The 17,516-nt window shown below is 36.2% G+C and overlaps 1 pseudogene; it reads left to right on the top strand.

Moving 5' to 3' along the window:
• The first annotated feature begins 4,058 nt into the window (after nucleotides 1–4,058).
• Nucleotides 4,059–7,918, top strand: LOC113782268 (annotated as a pseudogene).
• Nucleotides 7,919–17,516: the final 9,598 nt, after the last annotated feature.

Here is a 17,516-nt window from a genome sequence, read left to right as displayed (position 1 = left end):
ATTTAAAATATAAAAACAAACTATAAACGGTTTATGAAGTAGATAATGGAAATTTTTTAAATTTTAAATTTGACTGGTGATAGGGTTGGTTATAACCCACTACTTTTTGTGTATTAAAATAAATACAAAAATCTAGAAAAAAAATGAGAAGTTTGGAAGTCATTGAGAGGCTCTCTCCTAAAAACCCACTCTGCAATACATATAGATATAGATTTGTATAGATGATCTATAAGAGTAACGACTTCATATATTGTGAAGCCAAGCGATTTGATCACAGATCTCAACTTTGCTTTTACTAGTGTTATAAGATAGCATCCAAGAATTGGAAATTTTAAATATAATTATCACATTTTGAAAGTTGGGCTCATGAAATCAAGTAGATGCAGAGGTGTGATGTCTTGGAGCAGTGATCCGCAAGCTTGTCTATGCCTGGCGAGAAGTGACATAATAAAATTGAAAAGCTGGGATGTGTGGAAAAAATTTAAAAGCTTTTAGCAATGTTTATCAATGGGAAAAAGTGATTTGATGGGCATACTCGTTAGATAATCTTGACGTAATGAAGTTGAAGAGGACACTACTGCTATGAAAATTAAATTGGGAAAACCGTTCAAAAAATTTCTTGCATTTTGCCAAATAAATTTTTTCATCATTCACTTTTAAAATGTTAATTTTACATCCTTACAAATTCAAATAAAAAAAAAACTTGATTCTAATCTAGGGTTTTGACTACTTTCATCATGTAACTCTTATGTGATTATTTTTTAGGGGCAAAAAGATTAGTTACTATTTGTAGTTAAATAAATAACCCAATTTATATTTATTTTTTTCTCTAAAAATGTGGAGTCTGATCTAAATTATATTTATTTTTTCTTCTAAAAAATTAAGATCTGACCCAATTCATATTCATTCTTGCCCCTAAACAAATGGGCTGATTTCTTAAATTATTAAAAAATTCGGTAAAATCTAGTAAGTGGTGGATTTGTTCTTTATTTAAGGGTACCTATATAGTCATACCTCATGTACTACATGTGGCACCCAAATAATTTTTTCTAATTTTAAATGTTTTTAAAATGTTACTTTATTTTTTTAATTTTCAAAATAGGGGCCACACGTACTATATTACAAAAAAAAATTACAAACATGGGGGCCGTGGTTATTTAATTAAGTGCAGTTTGGTTTGCATATATATATATATATATATATATGTTTGTTTGGATTGTGTTTTATTTGGAATATTTTTACTGTAACACTTTTTGTGATGTGATGTGTGTGAGATAAAAAGGTAATTGGGAAGATAAAAAGGTGTATTGGAAATTGTAATGATGATGTAAGCATATAGTGCAAGTCCAAGCGAGGATGACAACACACCGTGGAGAGCCTGCGGTGGTCTTCAGTGCGGCTGAAATAGCAGCGATTGCTGCTCCATTCCGCTACACTTTGGTTGGGAAGTTCTCTAAGGGGCGGTCGCTGCTGCCTGACCTGAGGAAATTCTTGTCGACTCTTGATTTGAAGGATACGGCGACTGTGGGATTGTTAGATGCTAGGCATGTGTTGCTGAAATTTCAGTGTGAAACAGACTTCCTTCGCGTTTGGGGACGAAATTTGTGGTACGTGAATGGATGCCCCATGAGGGTTTTTAAGTGGACATCTAAGTTCCATGTGGACAGAGAGTCTTCCCTTGTTCCCGTTTGGTTTAGATTGCCCAAACTCCCAATTCACTTATTTGCTAAGCCATGTCTATTTCATCTTGTCTCCTGCTTGGGTACGCCGCTTTTCGTGGATGCGGCTACGTCTTCGTTTTCGCGACCGAATGTGGCACGGGTATGTGTTGAGGTGGATCTGCTCAAATCGATTCCATCGAGGGTGTGGGTTGATATGGGAGATGGGGATGGCTTTTGGCAGGCTCTTATCCCTGAGAACCTTCCTAGTTATTGCAGCCACTGCTATCGTCAAGGGCATGGCGAGGATCAGTGCCGTGTGAAGCACCCTGATCTGCGCTTGCCCAAGACGCAGGGGGGTCTGGTCGCAGGGGAGATGGGCGCAAAGGTTCGCTCCTCACAGGCTAACACGCAGGGTATAGAGGGTGAGGAGCGAAGGGTGGTGAGTGAAGGCGCTGCGGTGCAGGCTGGTGTGACGCAGAATTCAGGCGGGGATATTTTTTTCTCGTAGGTTAATACCCTGGGTATAGAGGGTGAGGAGCGAAGGGTGGTGATTGAAGGAGACGGGGTGCAATCTGGTGCGACACAGAATTCGGGTAAGAGCCAATCCGAGGGGGCACGGCACGTTGACACCCAGAATACTGCTGTGGGAGATGCGTCGTGCTTACTGAACCAGCTTGGAGGATCTACGGTTGCGCTCGTGGAGAAGGGGATAGAGGTTGCTGCTGATGCCATTCTTCACGCTATGTCTGACTGCGTGATTGGCGAACCAGAGGAAGTGCTGGAAGGGACTGCTAATACTGGAGAGTTGGTGCTGGGGGAGCTGAATGTGGCAGTTGGCCCGGGCATGGTGGAGCCCATACGCACCAAAGAGGGGGCTGTTGTGCCAGGGGAGAGCTGCAAGGAAGAAGCTGTCAAGGATGGACGACAAACAGAAGCTGCCGAAACTGTTGCAAAAGCAAAGTCCGTTGCTGATGATGAAAGGGAGGGACCATTCGATCAATTTGCAGTCCATGCCCACGGGAATGATTGTGAGGGGTCCCATATTTTAGTGGAGCAAATATTGAGAGATGGTCAGCAGCAAATGGCCGACAATACTTCATTGAGAAATCAAAATGCTGACAATTCTAATTGGAATAAAAGTGAGGGGTCCCAAGCTTTTGAGGAGCAGAATTTGGGAGATGATAATCATCAAAAGGTCAACACCGCTGAGCCCAAAATTCTTTATGGTGCCTTGCATGGGGTTGAGGATGTACCGCCCCTTGTGGTTACGAGTACAAGTACAAGAACAGAAACGAAAACAACAATGCCTCAAGATCCAGTGCCACAATTCAAAGATGTGTTCGAAGAGATTAAATGGGAAAAATTACATGGTACAGTTCCCCGACCACATCAAATTCCTTTTATTCGTTCAAGTATAACATGCAATGACAACAAAAATGAAGAAGAAGACGACGATTCACATCGCGAAAATCACAAAGATCAAGACCAATGCCTAGTTCAAGAGCAATTTACCCAAGTGATTTCAAAGAAAGCGAGAAAACAACTTTCAAAAAAAGGTAAAACAATGCAAACACGTCAAGATCTCAAACCAAATCCCCATGCTCACTCGCAGTCACACAAATGTGGGGCACCTTCGTGTGGATAATTTCTTTGGATTGATCTGTTATGTCTTTAAAATTCCTTCATATGCGCGTTTTATTTTTTATCATTAGATGTTTCTTTTCCTTTAACAGAGGTCAGGTTTGGCCCTCTTTAATTTGATGTACTCTTTTTCGGTTATAAATAAAAAAAAAATTATCATAAAAAAAAAAATTGGGGAAATAAAACACAATCCAAACAAACCTCCGGTGCTTTAGTTTCTGCCTTGTCCCTTTTGATGATGCATCATACCAAACTTCAGTACACATCTTTTTCTTTTCTTTCTTTTTTTTCCTTTATCCCAAAAAAAAAGTGATCAAATTTTAAACAAATAATCCTTTTTGTTTCATTTTTCTGGAAACTAATTAATTGTATGATCAATATAATCGTACTAGCTACTGTTAAATTAATGTTTTAGCTTTACTTGCTGTTTGATTAACAAATGGCAGCAAATTAAGGCATCAACTGGGTGAGGTACGAAGAGGATCAGTGGATTTGGTCATTTGTTTTGCAATATATATTAAAATATAAAGGCGGCTGCCGCAACTATTCAGGTACGTGCATAAACGCGGGATGAAAAAAAATGTGGAAAACAATGAAATTATTGTGAATGGGTAAATTAAAAGCAAATCCTGCCCCCAAGAAATAATTCAAAGCCACTGCATGTGGCCCCTACAGATTAACCTTATCAAACTTGACCATGTCTATAAAACCCCCACTGGAGTTCATTGCCATACCCTAACTTGCTATTCAGCCCTGATGGAAAGCACTTGGCTACTCTTAGCCTTGGCATGGCTGGTTGCATTGGCTTTTCTCCAATGTTTTCAAACCCGGACCGGACCGGCCAGTTTGACCGGTTCGACCGCGAACCGGACATGTGTCCGGTCCGGTCCATAGCTTATGTTGACTTGGATAAAAAACCGGTCAAACTCGTAAAAAACCGTTCAAACCTTCAAAACCGGATCGGACCGTGAACCGCGGTTTTCCAATTTTTGAGTCAAAATTGACAAAATTTTCAATTTTGACCGGACCCTAATCTTCACTTCACTTCAGTCTTCCTCTTCGCCGCAGTTCGCACTTCGCTTCGCGGCTTCAGTCGTCCTGGGTTCCTCTCTGGCTCTCTCTGCAATTGCCGAAAATTGCCTTGCCTGCCGTTTCTATTTCCTTCTCCAAACTCCAATTTGATCCATAGCAATCAGCAAAAAGGAAGCACCGAGGTCCGAAGCTTGCAGTTTATATTGCAGTATCAGCAATATGCAGTATCAGCAGTATGACGATGAGGAGGACTGGGTGTTGTTTGGCTGCGGCTGAGAATCCAGTCGGTGGCCTTAACGATGTCGCCGCCGGCGGCCTTTACAGCTTCAGGCTTCAGCAGCCAGAGAGTTGAGGAACCCCATGCTCACCAGTTGCTTCATCCTTACGTGCATCTTTTCTCCCTTCCTCTAGCGCCAACTCTCATCAAGGAATTGGAATTTGGCACTTTCCGGAAAGCTGAAATATCAATAGCCCACCCCACTTTTTAACTTTCCCATCTTGCTTCATCTTACGTTGGTCACATTCAAAAAAGTTGCCCTTCTTCTTCATGTTATTACACTAGTCACCCATAGTCACCATAAGGGTTAATTCTAATTAAACCCCCCACCCCCTCAAAAAATGTTTCTTTTTCACATGAATGTCTAATTGAATCAATTCACCTCTTGTGCTATTATAAAGTTTTCAATCAGGTACAATTGGTTGGATAGCCCAATTTCAGCTTGAGTTTGGCATGTGCATTACATATATACTAATACATTTATACTGAATTACCAATTACACTTTTACTAATTATACATTTATTCTATTTAGCCCAAGTAGGCACCGATGAGGGGGGAATGTTTGGGCAACGGGATGAGGCACTCCACCCCCCCGGTTGCCATTCCTAGTGGTGATGGAGATGGGGTTTTTTTATTTTTTTTCTCAATACACCAAAATTTCCCTGTTGCAATTGCAGTAAATTCTAAAACAATTACAGTATTGTGGTTCAGTATTTATATCTTATTCTATGCATAGGTCTAGGTGTGTGTGTCTATATATATATTTATTTATTTATTGAACCGTTCCGACCGGTTGAACCTCGACCCTTTCATCTCACCGGTTCGATTGACGGTCCGGGTTTGAAAACATTGCTTTTCTCTCAAAAGCATTCACTCACAAACGCCTCAAGCTAAATCATCCACCTGGACCAAAACCATGGCCTATTATTGGCAACCTAAACCTCCTCGGTTCAATCCCACACCAATCCTTGCACTTGTTGTCCCAGAAATCTCTGTTTTCAAACTCGGACCGGACCGGCCGGTCGAACCGGGAACCGGCCAGGTAGCCGGTCCGAGTCACATTAAAAAACCGGAAATTTAAAACTCGGTCAAAGCCGGTCAGAAACCGGGTTTGACCGGGAAAAACCCGGTTTTTCCGGTTCAACAGTAATTTTTTTTAAAAAAATTCAAACTTTTTAATATTATGTTTTGACCCCCTAAATTGTTAAAACTTATTGATATACCTCAAATATTTGATACTTTATAAATATTGTCCTAAAATTTGATGTTATTTTTCAATTAAATTCATAATTTTAATTCTAAACTTGTTAATATTTATTAAATAATATAAATTGCTACTTGATTGTTCTAATTTCTTTGTATTTTCTTGTTAAATATATTTGAAACATCAAATATATATGGATATACCTTTATTAATATCAATATATTATTAGATATTATATATATAATATTTTAATTTTTAAATAATTTTTATTTATGACGTCATCCGGTTCGACCCCTATCGACCCCCGGTCGAACCCATTGACCCCTGACCCCTGACCTCGGCCGAGTCGCTATCCGGTCCGGTTCTGAAAACATAGCCAGAAATATGGAGAAATCATGCAACTAAAACTTGGTTCCAGCCCTGTTGTAGTAGCTTCATCCCCTGAAATGGCAAAAGAATTCTTGCAAACGCATGACAACATTTTCGCCTCTCGGCCTACAACTGCTGCTGCCAAATACACTAGCTACAACTGCTCCGGCATGTTATGGGCACCATATGGTCCACACTGGCGACAAGTTCGTAAAATTGGTCTAACCCAAATATTAAGTCCAAAACGACTTGACTCCTACGAGAGCATACGCATTAAGGAAAGGCATGCTTTCATGTCTCGTTTGTATGCTCTCTCAGGAAAGCCAGTAGTTTTGAGAGATCATCTAATCCGTTTTACACTCTCCGCTGCAAGCCAAATGGTTTTGAGTAACAAGTACTTTGCCCAATCTGAAGGGGATGGATCTGTAGTTACCTTTGAAGAACTCCAAGAGATGATAGATACCTGGTTTTTGCTGGGTGGTGTGTTCAATATTGGGGATTGGATTCCGTGGCTCGACAGATTTGACCTCCAAGGTTACGTAAAGCAAATGAAAGAACTTTACAAGAAATTGATAGATTCCATAACCATGTGCTTGATGATCATCGGGCCAGGAGGAAAACGGAGAAAGATTTTATCCCTAAGGACATGGTGGACATTCTATTGCAACATACTGAAGATCCTGATCTCCAGGTTAAACTCACCGGAGATCAGATGAAAGGGCTAATTCTGGTGCTATTTCTTCTCATTGTTTAATCAAATTTCCAGATCTCTTTACCTCTTTAACTTACTGAATCTTAACGCTAGCACTTTAGCTTAGTACAATGTGCCATTAAACATAACTGTCTTTTTTATTCTGATTAAGAGGTTTTTTGCCTTCAATATGTTGTCAAGCATGATACTTCATCAGCATTTGATCATGGCAGGACTAACTTTACCAATATTTGATCATGTCCAGGACTTGCTTGTTGGTGGTACCGATACCTCGGCGTCCACAGTAGAATGGGCAATGAATGAACTTCTCAAACATCCACATCTCATTGAAAAGGCAACCGAAGAGCTTGATAGTGTGATAGGGAGAGATAAGTGGGTGGAAGAGGCTGATTTCTCAAAGCTACCTTTTCTAGGGGCGATCATAAAGGAAACTTTTAGGTTACATCCACTGGCAACGCTGCTTGCACCCCATTATGCCCTTGAGGATTGCACTGTAGCCGGTTATCACATTGCTAAAGGAACAACGGTGTTTATAAACACATGGAGTATGGGGAGGAACTCAAAGTATTGGGATTCTCCTGACGAATTCATTCCAGAGAGGTTTTTGGGGAAGGATATTGACGTCAAGGGACATAACTTTGAGCTGTTGCCCTTTAGCTCAGGTCGGAGGATGTGCCCAGGCTATGTCCTTGCACTCAAACTTGTTGGAACAATGTTGGCCAACTTGCTGCATGGATTCAACTGGAAATTGCCTCATGGCATGAAACCAGAAGAAATTTGCACGGAAGAACTCTATGGTATCTCAACTCATCCAAGGATTTCACTTGCTATGATCCCAGAACCACGTTTGCCGGTCAATCTCTATTAGCGTGTACGATTCTAGGGAAAATTGAAATATGTTCCTACTCTGTATATGTAAACTGTTAAACTCATTCTCCGCTCTCCTATTATATCATTTAGCTCATTTTAGGTGAGAGCTTAGGAGTCGAGACAGTATAATTGGCCTAAATAAATAAACTTTAACGGGACAATATGTTCCTTTTGGTAATTTCCATTGTGAAATAAAATAAAAGTCACACTCAAGTTTTTTCTTTCTTTCTTTCTTTAAATTGCTTTTGGTGAATTCTGTTGTGAAATAAAACAAAATGTCACAATCAAGTTTATTTTTTATTTTTTTGCTAGAAAACAAACAGGCAAAATATCGCAATAATGACATATGGAAAAATTGACATGGAAATAATGAAGATTGCACAGAGTAGAAACTGACTCTCCCTTGTTAGCAAAGAAAATAGGTATGCAACGGAAATAGGTATCTCAAAAATTTGAGAAACAAACAAGGCACTCAACCAGGGCCTCAAATCTGTTTAAATTCTGGATAACAAAAGTAACATTTACGAAAGCAGAGTTGACAGGCAAATTTATGATTGGTTTGTACACCCTAATCATACAAGACCTATAAATAAGACAAAACAAGTCTGAGTCACGAGTCAGAATGAATACCCTCAAGCTAGGAAGATATTCGGCCTAGATGGAAATGAAGATCCTAATTATTCTTTTTCTGGGCATATCAGTTTTGCCCTCTCACCCACGTATATTCATTCTTGGGCTTTAAACCGGATCATAGAGCCCGAAATTTCGGTCAACTTACACGCGAAGAAACTTGGAGAACTCGTCTCCAATGCCATCATCCCCCATAATCCTTATTCCAAGGCTCTTTGATAATATATTTTATCTTTAGAAAAAATATTTATATTTCTTTCGTTGAGGGTAAATCTTTATATCTAATTCATCAAATTTCATAACTTTGATATGTTGAAAGGCATCATATCTATTTAAATTTTCAAAGTCTGGTCCAGTCGAAATAATCTTGAGCATCAAAATATGTTTGAGACCATATGTAGGATTATTTTGATAAATATACTTTTACTCCTTTTTGAATCTACCGAGGGAGTCTGGAAAGTTCAGAAAAAGTAGGAATAGTTATATAGGTAATATTGATTACTCTAAAATTGTACCATTTTTGAATTTCTTTGAAGCGTCTAAAGGAGAAAGGATGCATTGGTATTGGGTTTGTTCGGGTACAAATTTTTTTCTCAAATAATATTTTGTTTATGATATAAATATATCTTTTAACCATCTTTTTTATGTTTTTAACTACCTTTTTATTACATACGCATTACACCACAAAAAATGTTATAATATTTTTTCAAATAATCTTTTATCCAAAGATGATCAACGTGATCTGTAAAATCTATTGGAGATGGTTTCTTTGATGTATCCCTTTGACAATCTTGCTAATCTATTGGACAAAACCTACGGCACTTTTGTTTCATAGTAAACTTAAAAATTAAATTTTAAACTTAAAAATTGATCAACAAGAATACTCCATGGGCACTCCATTCCAGCGCCTCGCGCAGGGATCTGGTCAAGTAGTACTAATAAAGTCTTTAGTAATCAACTCAAGCTACTTAGGTTGATAGTAATATCTCCCTAAATTGTTTTTATTGTCGAAATTATTTCTTTGTTATCTTTACACAATTCTTTGAGCTTTTTTAAGTGCTCTAACTTCCATATTGGTTAGTTAATAATTTTTTTTCGGGCAAAAGGGAAATTTTCTTTTATTGATCTGTGAATTGTAACTTTACAAAGGAAACAAAATCCTACTACATCACAATATCTATTGTAATATCTACACTATACAAAAACAGACAGAACAAACAACCAAATTCCAGTAGTTTAATCCACCAAACAGTCTTGATCCAAGCACCACTCAAGCATCAGTTGCCAATTTGTCTTGGTCCTTGGAGAAATCACTTTGATCACATTTTCCACAAATTTGACAATTCCTGCCGACGAATCCCGAAATATCCTGCTCTTCCTTTCTTGCCAAATATGCCAGACAGTGATTGATAAAACAAGTCGCCTTAGTGTTGACACAAAAGAACTAGAAATTGTTAGGATACTTTCATTGTTATTTTTCTAAAAGATCCATGTTTAATTCTTTACTCGCAATTGAGCCCTTTCTATCATAATGAGTACCAATGCAATTAATATTACGAAAATGTTCGCTATACTTCACTATATTTATTTATTTATTTTTTACTAACCCCAAAAATGAAACTTCGTCTGTAAAAAACTTGGAGACTTGTGTTTGCTAGCGTAGTGTAGCAATTGTGGAGAGCAAGAAACCAGGTTATTTTTCAGCAAGCATCGGTATCTGCTCTTAGCATAATTTCTGCTGTCCAAATCTTACTTTTCAACGAAGACATACCAAATCTATGAAATTTTTGATAACTAGAACCCCACTAAATGAACAAATATCTCCACGTATCATCTTATTCGCCAATCAACAAATTTCTTTCTGTGATTTTTGTGTTACCATTGCTGCTCGACAAATTTTTTCTGGCTTGTACGCCCAGCATTGGCCGCCACCAGGTGATGCACCATGTTTGGCCATAAGTTAAGGATAAATCTTATATACACTGACAGTGTATACGCTATCATCGTTCGAAACATGACATGTGTACAAAAGTTGAATTTCAAATTCAAAATTTGCATCGTTGTTATTCATTTAATGCTGATAATGTATACACTGTCAGTGTAAGAAAGATTAATCTATAAGGAATGGTAGTCGAATTTTGTAAGAAGGAGACTAAACAAGAAATAAGTTGAGAAAGGTAAGGAGACGGAGGGGAGGGAAGGGATGGATGGGAAGGGGTGACAACTACAAGGGGTTTAAAAAGAGTGGAGTGATAATAATGTTTTTTATAACCATTTCACTTTTTAATTTTTCATAGTAATATGTTTAAAATGGGTGGGTAATCAAAATTATACCCAATTTGATTAAAAAAAATTATACCCAATTTAGTGATATATATATATATATATATATATATAACCGCTAAATTTAGGGAACGAGTATTTATACTCATTAACTCATTCGTAGAGGCTTTAAAAATCAATATGTAGAGTTATAATTGAACTTAAAAGTCACCTGCCAAACACTTCCTTATTTCTAAGAGTTGCACATTAGCTTTCATCATAGGAGAATAAAGATTCCACATTCAACGAAAATTTTTTTTTAAAAAAATCCATGTGAAATATGAGAATATCTTCTAAAGTGTAGAAATCCATTAAATAAGGAAAAAATCGTTCAAAACATCATTTACATTTTTGTTAAATGAATTTTTCGACTTTCATTTTTATAATAATAACTTTACATCCCTTACAGAATCAAGTGAGTAAAATTTGGTCCCAACTTAGGTTTTCATTTACTTTTTATCTTATATCCATCACGTGATTCACATATGATTATTTTTTTTGGGCAAAAAGATTCTATTTGTAGTTAAATAAATGATTTGATTCATATTTATTTTTATCCCTAAAAAAGTAGAATCTAACCTGAACCATATTCTTTTTTTTTTTTTTACCAAAAAGTGGAACCCGATCTTTTTATATATAAAAAATGACTACATATAGGTTACGTGGTGATTTCATGCTAAAAAGTAATCGCAAACTTAGTTTGGAATCAAGTTTTATCGACTTTTTTTTGGTCAAATGTTCCACTTTTTTATTAACTAAATAAAATAAAGATACCAAGATTTTGAGGAGGAGCCAAACCTGACCTCAAGAGCTCTTGAAATTATCGACTAAACTTTATAAGGGATGTAAAATTAATATTTTAGAAATGAAGAATAAAAAATTATTTAACAAAATGTGACGTATGTTTTAAACGATTTTCCCATCAAATAACTATAAGTACGTACTATACTTTTCCAACTTGTAATAGAAATTTTGTTACACATGAAGATTGACTCTTCTTCAAAGAAAAGTGAAGTGACACCGGGATACATTTTTTACTTTGTAGACATGTCCAATGAATGTCTCGGTTCCTTCTAAGACGAAAACCGAAGATATTTTACTCAAGTGCAATGTCTTGTAAATATCATTGTCAGGAAGAAGACATTTACTGAAGTTCTGATGTTGAATGCTGAAATGTGTAAGAAGCAAACTTTTTTTTTTTTTTTTGCACAACGAAAGATAAGATGCAAGTAAAAGTGTCCGAGAAAATGATTTTGATAGTCCCTGATAGGGTAAAAGACAATTTCCTAATTAATTCACTCGATTGTGTATCAAGTGTATGTAAAAGTCGCTCACCCTCCTTACATAGTAGTCCCTTGATCACCTTCATTGATTGGGAAAAACTGGAATTTTGTAATCCACTCACGATAACTTCCAAAGCTTGAGTCCCTATGAGTCACAAAAGAGGGTTTTAGCTCCCTGCAAATTCTTATTGTTTTCTTTCGACTGCTTATAAGTTTCAGGAATTAATTCAAGCTAATTAGTTTGAGTTATTTCTTCCTAACCTGTTTTATTGTCTACATTAATTTCCTTATCATCACTTAATTCCTTGTCCTTTTTTAATGCTTTAGCTTGCATAATGATCAGTTAATCAATTATTAAATTACTTTTGTTATCAGTTTTCAATAAAATGATTGTGTGCCGAGAAGGCCTTGATTTAGTAGTTAAGGTTGAGACTTCAGAGTTTAGAGGTTCAGGAATCTAATCCCCCTATCCAGTCTCTACTTCTTAAATCTCACTCTAAGATGATTATGTAGTTGTTTATACTTGCTAAAATGTGCATCTAAGAGGAATTAACACAAGGCGTTCTCATTCTTGTTTTTTCTCCCCCATCTGAAACTTGGCCTAAAGCTTACCAAATTTAAAACTTATGAACTTAATATATTGAAGCTGAAAATATGGGATGCCACACTTGATAAATGTCTTTCAAATGTCAAACAAGAACATAAAAATTCACCAATCTAGGAACCCTAGGCTCCCTTTGCTTGAGCCTCCTTCTTTGTGGTAGAAACTACTCATGGATTGGAGGACTCTACTTCAAAAGAAAAAAAAAGGGTAAAATGTCACTCGAGCACATTTTGTAGAAATGTTTAATAAACGTCTTATTTCTTTCAAAGAAAAGTCCAATGCCTTCTAAGAAGAAAAAACTGATGATATTTTCCTCAAATCCAATGTCTCTTGAGTATTATTTTGTTGTTTGGATGAGTTTTTATTTACAAATTTTTTTATTACATCAAAAACAACTTTTTAATCACATTTTTATCTTATATATTATATTTATATTTCACATATATCACATTATCAAAAGTACGACATTGTCATTCTAAGATTTTCTATTCAAATAATCTCCTATCCTAACAGACTAGATATTTTAGTAAAATTCCAATGCCAAATGTTGACATGTGTCCATGGACAAAACTTTTGTTATTTTAAACGAACAAATAATGAAATGTTGGAAAAAGTATGCCAGGTAGTATGGTTGTTTCAATTATGCTAGGTGGTGTAGTAGAACAATTTAATGTAGACATACCTCATTTGCTTTTGTGTTAGTTTCACTCATGCTTCTATTCTATATCTTTAATGAAATAAATGGGAAACAAACAACTTCCTGATTATTTACCCTAATCTTGTAACAGAGACTCTGTTACTACTTATTAGGGAGCAAAAACTCGAAAGAGCCTACCAATTAGAGAACCCAATATGTATGTCGAGAATCAAATGTTGATCCAAAAGTTTAAGTTGTTAAGTCTCGGGTCATTATTTACATATTAAATACTCTTTCTCCATCTCTCAAACCAAGATGGGATATAATTCCCTACTCATGAATCTAATGTCACATACTAATGAGACAAACTTGCTAATCAAATGGCTGGGGTTTGGACAAAACCAACAGCAATCTTACCCCTACAAGTTATAAACTAAAAAAAAAAATTGTAAAATTTCAAAATTCTCAAAAAGAAAACCCCACGTGGCATGGGGGTGAGTCCTAATAGTACTAATGAAGTCTTACTAATGAACTCAAGCTACTTAGGTCGGTAGTAACTTCTCCCTAAATTTTTTTTATTATCAAAATTATTTCCATGTTTAATTCTTTACTTGCAATATATTAAGCCCTTTCTATCATAATGAATACCAACGCAATGATACTTACTCAAATGCGCATTATACTTCACTATATATATATATATATATATATATTCAAAAATGAAACTTCATCTGTAAACATGATGAATATAAAATTATATACTTAAAAGTGGAAGCCATGTCACACTTTTTTGTTTTTTTTGGCAAACCCCATGTTCTTAGAGGGGATGCAGTGTCACACTTGATGCATTAAACATTTTTCAAACATTGAAATTGGTGAAGAGCATAAAAGATTCATGAATGTATCCTTGTTTGGAAAGCCAGTTTTCAATAAAAAAAAATTCTACATTTTTCATGAACATATTTTCCATCACCTTTTTACATCACCTTTTCATCACCTTTTTATAATTCTTATGAATTTCATCTAGATTACAAGACTTGTCCCAAAAAACAACAAAAAAATAATGGCAGCAGGAAATACTGAACTGCAGAATTAATTGAGAAGTCGAAAAGACTAACTTTGAGTTGTACTCGACAGGCTAAAAGAAAAAAAATTATTTGCAACAAAGAACTACAGTACAATAGCTCTTTACCTTCTAATGATCATTTTGAACTAGCAAAAGCAGCTTTCTTTCCTTCATAGCAACACCGCGAGTCACTGGAAATCCGGCTTTACAGCTCCTCTCGAAAACTCAAGCTCATTCTGGTCAAGACCTACTATTCATTGTCAAGTTAATGATAGGGTATAATTTTATATGAATAATCACGTGCATGTTAAGCCCTTAATATGAAAGGGAATTACCTAACTTGATTGTGTTTTTTGTTTTAGGAGGATTTGATGCAAATGGGCTTGGAATTGCACGTGAAACTTGAACATGATGATGAAAGCCACCTAACTTGCCTAAACATGTGGAAGATTGAACTTGAAGAAGAATGAACGCAAGTCGTGCGTGACATGCAAGCTCAGAGTGGGAAAACGAATTGTGAAGAAATGTTGCTCAACTTGTCACCGGACATCCTCTGAAAATTGAAGATTTGGAATTCATGGAATGTTCGGTGCCGGACTTGGTCGAAAATCGCGCAAACTCGCTTTTCTTCAGTTTTAACAAACCTATTCCTTCTAGGATTCAACAGGAATTTTAGGAAACTATACATAGGAGTACTTGGGGCATTTTCTGGGGAGGAAGCACTTAGCTAAACATTAGTTCTAAGATTTTTCTTTAAGATTCAAGAATCAAACTAGGAAATTAAGGCGCGGGATTTAGAGTATCATTAATTAGGAAGTTCTACATGCTCTTTATTCTAAGTCTTGTATTTTTCAACATTGAATTAATATTTACTCAATGATAAACTAATTTATATCTACGGTTAGGGTTTTGTGAAAGAGTATTGATTATTTATGTTGGTTAAATTCTTAACTTTTGCCTTGATTTATGTGTTTGGATTTAATTACATATTTATATTTGACATAGACATACTCTCAGGGATCATAGACATGCTTTTAGGGTTTACAGTGAACTGGAGAAGGGATATGTAACTGTATACTCATTACAACAAAAATGACCTTTCCTGACATGCTTATAAGGACACTTGCTGGTTTGTGCCATTATAGTAAACATATCATGACACTTATTAATAAATTCAATAATATGTACTATAATTTTTTTATTTTATCATGATATACAAATAATAATGTGCCTTTAGGCTACCTATGATGACACTCTGGAAACTGTGAGATGAACCAAAAAAAAAATCGAAAAAACACAGAAAACGACATCGTTTTATTTTGGCTCCAAAACACTTGCTGAAGTACTGTGAAGTTTCATTTTGCCGGCAAAAGGACTTGGTGAAAATTTTCTTCTTCTCATCTCTCTCACCTCTCAGCATACAAGCTATCTCGGCCAGTCCAGAATGTTGGTAGCAATCGAAGCTATCTCCGCAAACAACCATCTTCATCTTTTCTAACCTCAACTTTAAATCCCTCGGCTAAGACATCTGGAAGGACAGGCAGGAAGTAAAAGCTGAAGAACGGAGCTCTACATTGGGAAAGCGGGAAGATACTTCAGGTGCGCATATCTTGTTCCAAAATTGAAGTGGTAAACACAATGAAGCTGTTGCCCATAACCTGTTCGATAAAATGTCAATTCCCCCCTGTTTTTCATTTCTTTCTGTGAATCTCTTTTAATGTTAATATATGAAACTTAGTTGTAATTGAAGCTCTGTTTAGACTATGAATAGAAATCGACTTGGAAGCTCTTTGATGAAGATCAAAATAGCAATGGGGTGACTGGAATGACCTTTTTGCAAGACAAGTGCAAAAGTTTAAGAAATAGGTTGATGAAAATTAATATTTAAAGACTTAATTAATGGACTTCTTGTTGAACTGCACATTGGTCATAGATGACATAGCACCCTTACTAATTTGGCCAAAATGTGGTATACCCAGCTAGTAAAACTAAAGTTTGAAAGATGGATTGAAGGAAATACTCGAAAGATTGAATCAAGAAGAAACTTTTGGAGAAGAATGAAACTTTGGATGCTTTGGAAAGGTAGGGAAAGAGAGGGATTTACAGGGGAAAAGGAGGTGAAGGAGTGCAACTACCCCAACGAACTTTTAATTGTGATGGCGCGTAGGCATTGAATTTGCCAGACAAGAAAATAGCAGGATTTCGTGTAAAACTGTATTGTATTTTTTAGTCTTTTTTCTTTTTTTTTCTTCCCCTATCCATTTTCTTGTCGAACTTCCACCCCTCCCAGTTCAGGTTGACATAGCACCCTTACGGGTTCTGTTTTTTTTCTCAATTTAGTCCTGTTTCTAGATCAATTAGCTGAACAGTCATAGCAACTTAAAAGAATCCTGGGACCAAAAAAAGATTATGAGTATAAAATAAAAAGCTAGATAGATTCTCTTCTTTCTTTCACATTTCACTGTCTCTCTGTGGTGAATGCTTTTTCTTCATAAATATCTGCTGGTCTAACCGTGTCATAAACCTGTGCTTTTTCTATCAATCATTTTTTCCAATTACCTATGCCGTAAGTTGCATGCCTTTCTAAAGAGAGGACTTATAAAATTAATCACTACACACCAGAGATGTACCTATACTTTGATGGAAATTTAGTAAGATTCTTGAATTTCACCTTTAGTCTTCATGCTCATGTGTTTGTTTAACCTTTGACATTTCAGATTGAAGTTAGGAATTTTGCGAAGACGCGAGTGCAGGAGTTGGTACGAAGGGCTTTGTTCTGGTATTAGATAAATAAAATTTCTATCCGCTTGCTTGCAAATTCTGTTTTTACAGATTGTTGAGAAATTTTGCATTTTGTTGATTTCCTTTATTTGCTGGGCTGCTTTATTTAGTAGACTGTAAATTCTTGAACTTGAAATTAGGGACTTGTAAGCCATGGCCTGAGTTTAAAAAATCAGGGCGCTTCTTATTCTCAATGATTTTATGGGATTTGTCTAGTTTTCTAAGTACTAATGTGTAGTTGTTGTTTTCATGCTCTTGGAAGCTTGTTGGAGGACATTTATTTATATTCAAAGTATGGATAAAAGATGGATGGATTTTCCAAGAACAAGTGAAAAGTACGAGACAGGACTTCAAATGTTTCTAAACTTTGCATTTTCTAGATCAAGTTGTGACGGAAAGATTTTGTGTCCTTGCAAAGATTGCGGC

This window comes from Coffea eugenioides, chromosome 9 (genome assembly GCF_003713205.1).
Source record: "Coffea eugenioides isolate CCC68of chromosome 9, Ceug_1.0, whole genome shotgun sequence".
NCBI lineage: Eukaryota > Viridiplantae > Streptophyta > Magnoliopsida > Gentianales > Rubiaceae > Coffea > Coffea eugenioides.
The sequence above is the reverse complement of the archived record's forward strand: the minus strand, read 5'-3'. Positions and strand labels throughout refer to the sequence as shown.